The sequence below is a fragment of the Pollicipes pollicipes genome, unplaced genomic scaffold, assembly GCF_011947565.3.
Source record: "Pollicipes pollicipes isolate AB1234 unplaced genomic scaffold, Ppol_2.1 Scaffold_4740;HRSCAF=5597_pilon_pilon_pilon, whole genome shotgun sequence".
NCBI classification, from domain to species: Eukaryota; Metazoa; Arthropoda; class Thecostraca; order Pollicipedomorpha; family Pollicipedidae; genus Pollicipes; species Pollicipes pollicipes.
The window spans coordinates 27,514,808-27,518,776 of record NW_023596545.1 but is presented as its reverse complement, the minus strand read 5'-3'; the positions used below and the strand labels follow the sequence as shown (position 1 = coordinate 27,518,776).

The following is a 3,969-nucleotide window of genomic DNA, read 5'->3' as shown; positions in this document are numbered from 1 at the left end:
AGAAAGACCACCAACATGGTTAGTCATGGTCAACGCTATCGAACGCCTTTGAAAGATCGATCGCCGTTACCGCCAATACAAGACCGTCGTCGGTGTTGGTGACCAGGCGTTCGACTGCAGCGAGCACGGTATCGTCGGTCGAGTGGTGTGGCCCATAGGCATCCTGGGATGGATGTCGCACCCCGGACACGTTTAGCTGTTCCGTTACCTGTGTGCGAGCTATCTTTTCTCAAATCTCAGAGAGCGTACTGACCAGAGATATGGGCCTGTTGTTGTGCAACTGGATCACCTGACTGCGGAAATGGTACAACACATGCTGTCTTTCAGTCATTTGGGAACAGTTTGGGTACACATCGCCTTGAAATGGGAACACGTTTCGCTGTGGCACGTGATCTGAGTGATCGCTGCGTGATCGCCTTCCTCCACTGACATCAGTCCACCAGATTTCTTCTTGCGCGGATACCTGAACGGCAACGTGTACAGAAAAGGGTTTTGCACGGTTTAGGAGGTCAAGGCTACCATCGGGTTTGTTGCAAGGATCATCTTTTTGGGAGGCGTGCGGGTAGCAGTCGTCAGACATTCTCTGCACCCTGTCGATGCGGGTGCAGGAAGCGCATTGAGAATGCTCTGCGTATGAAACATGCAGTTGCAAAACTATTGTGTTCTTCTTTTTATTTTTTATGAATAAATCTTGAAGATGGGTTCTATTTTCCCGTCGTATTTTCTTTACATTGGCTACTTGGTGTAGGAATTACATATATCTTTGGCTCAAAGTTCTTATGCTCAGTCATCGACCTTTAATACACCATGGGGTACTAATAAAACGACGTTGCAGAGAAAACATCCATAATTATGCTGACGGGCGTTTCGAGCTGAGATTATGATCATAAGCACAGCTTGAGGCGTCCAGCACTGTCTACGTAACCAATGTTTGCGCTATAACGTCATTAAAACAGCACTTCCTGGCATAGCTGAGGTCCGTAGCTCAGCATGAAAACTGCTTGCTCACCATGCGGAAAAAACCAACAGCTGAAGGTCAGTTTTTTGCTAATATTAAGGAATTTGCAGATGTATATTTTCCGACCTGACCTGGCAATTACTTGGTAGGTACTTCCATAATGCCTGTGCAAATGATACCCATGTCTATGCTGTACTGCACCAGTTTTACAACGAATCTCTCGCATCCAATACGTGACGTCCAATTCCCAGCCGGCAGCGTAATCTGGGTGGGTGAGAGCGTCAGGTGGATGATGATGTCACTGCCCAGCCGCGCAGTTTAGGCGGCTGTGGCAGTGCGCCGCTGGCAGACGGGCTGCGGTGCTGGCCTGTCAGAGGAAGCTGACATGTTTCAGAAACCAAGTTCTGTCTAGTTCCACCACGCGCCGTGTTGTAACTGTTTCACTGAAGGTTCTGACTGTTGCCTCACCTCTAACAATTGTATGATTACATTCTGGTTTTGTGGTCGTTTCAAGTGAGTGGAGGTGAGGTGGGGGAGTCGTCTAGCTGGCAGCAGCAAAACGGGAACTTACTTGCAGACTGCGCACTGAGTTGTTGCAATTGCAAATAATCAATTGATTGAAAATAATACAAATCACCAATACGATTACGGTAGCCGCTAACAGATAGCCGGCGGCTGTTTTCCACCCGTCGGCTTTCCAGCCGTTTTCCAGCCGATAGGCGGTAGCTGTATTGCACGCAATGCCATCAATGCAACCTTGCGTACGGAACGTTTTTGCATACGTTAATGCAGTCAGAATGACAATCAGACATGTAGACTCAACGCTTCCCGGTGTCCGCTTACTAGAAAGGTGGAACACGCTGCGCGGCGTAGCTTTCACGAGCAGCAGATCCCGAACATACGCGAATCCCAGTGCAGCAGTCCCAGAGCTCTTGCTGATGAAGAGTGCCTCCTTTATTTGCGTCAAAAGCGTGACGTTCACCTCGGAACACTTCCAGCGAGGATTCAGGTTACGGTCACGGGTCACGATGTAGGCCTCTCCGCTCGCGTTCCGGCCGAGCGTTGTGTCTGCAGCCTTGGCTGGGTCTCACGAGGCCGCCGTCCAGCGGTGATGGTGGGGAAACCTCCATTGCCGGCTCATAGATAGCACTGCAGAATAATGTCTCCGGCACGGCCCAGGTCCTGCTGCGATTGGACCTCCTGGTGCTAAAGCGGCGCCTGGCCGCGCAGGGGCCGCCTCGGTAGGTGGCACTGTGGGAGGGCGCCCAGCGGCGCAGTTCAGACCGCTGCAGCAGTGCGCCACTGTCAGACGGGCTGCAGCGCTGGCAGGCGGCGGCTGGCAGCGCGAGTCGAGCGCTCTGGGCAGCAAGCGCGGCACGGCGCCGAGGCGTTCGAGGCGAGGATGCGTCTCCTTGGGTGGCTCCAGGTTCTCGCAGTCGTTCTGCACTCGGCAATGGTAAGGCCATGACCTGAAAGCGTCGTAATGTTTGCTTTTCACGAGTGTCTGCAACCTGCTGCGTTACTGTTGTGGAGTGACGTCTATTGAACTTACAGAATCCCTATAGATGTTAAGTGTCATTTGGGGGCGGGGGGGGGGGGCGGTCCTATTAGCCACTCATCCCCGAGTTTAAAACATACCTCTGTCAACGTGCTACTAGGCTTCCAATTTTTTCATGCACAAGGATTTCCCACCCCAACTCAATCGGTTAGTCGGATGTTTGGTTGGTTGGATTAGAGCTCTTTCGACCAGATGATCATTTTAGGGCTATGGGATGAAGAAAAAATAGTTAACGGTGGGGCAGCCGCGCATACACCTGTGTGGCCAACCGACGAGCTTTGCCGGCGCAGGGACCCCGCTCGGGGTATGCGCTGAGCACCCGGTCGCGAGGCGCCTGCTGGGGGTCTGTCAGCCTTTTCGTGGCTGGCGCATGCAGCCCGCCCTGCACAAGTGGGGCGCCGCGAGGACGCATATTGAAGCAAGATAGAGAATAGGTGCGATGGGTGCTCGGTCGGGGCCCCCTTTCCCACGGGCTCTCCGCCCACTCGTGACTGACGCATGCAGCCTGCCCTAAACAAGCGGGGCATCGCGAGGATGCAGGATGAGGCAAGATGGAGGATAAGAGGGTTGGACTTGTGCCGACTCGATCTTTCTTCCCACCCAAACGTCGAACAAGTCGCGCCTCTCGGTGCGGTCTGCGGGTAAAGCCGTCACCTCTATCTCCAGAGCGCGCCGATGCTCGGGACGAAGATGGCCGCCGTGCAGCACCCTCCACCAGCAACCACCCCGGCTCCAATACCGTTGCCGGCACCGACAGTGTTCCCCCCCCTTGTGCGCCGAGTGCATGAAGAGGTGCGGCGTCAGACAATGCTGCCATCTGGCGGGCTGTCGGCCGACCAAGGTCACCTGGCCTGGTTCTGGCTGAGGTGGCGGTATGGCGGGAGGACGCCGCGAACTCTGGTCTTTGATTTTACCGGCGGTTTGTGTTATAACGAACGGGCGTGTGGCTGTGATTTGTAAGACTATGCCGCCGTAGATGTTGCGTAGATGGGAGACGGAGGACAAGTTCACGGAGGATGTAAACGCTTCCTCGTGGCTTCAACGCATGCCATCTTCTTAATACATGATGCGCACGCTGATGTCGCTAATGTCTTCCGAGAAACGCTGTGAGGACTTCATTTCAGCCATGAATGTACTATGCTGTAAAAGTTTCGTGACGCCATTAAGGCGTCGTCTGTGACCGGCACCGGCAGTGCTCGTCAGACGCGTGCTTTGTTTTGGACGGGAGCTCTGGACCGCCAGCGCGCCGCGCTGAGGCGGCCGAACGAGAGCAGCCTCGCTACGGTAAGGGCGTCGTAAACTGAGTGGGTGGGAGGCCCGGCGTACGCGGCAGCCGCGTGCATGCATGGCCTCCGCCCCACGTACGAGCCTCTGGCTGATCGCGTTCTTCGTGTGTCGCAAGGTGGCAAAGTGCCAACCGCCCCCCCCCCCCCGCCCGTCCCCTTGTTCAGGC

General features: G+C 54.9%; 1 long non-coding RNA gene across 1 annotated transcript; it reads left to right on the top strand.

The window, feature by feature from the left end:
- The first annotated feature begins 2,314 nt into the window (after positions 1-2,314).
- On the top strand, positions 2,315-3,599 carry LOC119099528 (uncharacterized). The gene is made up of 2 exons (XR_005094392.1): positions 2,315-2,414; positions 3,183-3,599. It is a non-coding gene; the product is annotated as an uncharacterized LOC119099528 (long non-coding RNA).
- Positions 3,600-3,969: the final 370 nt, after the last annotated feature.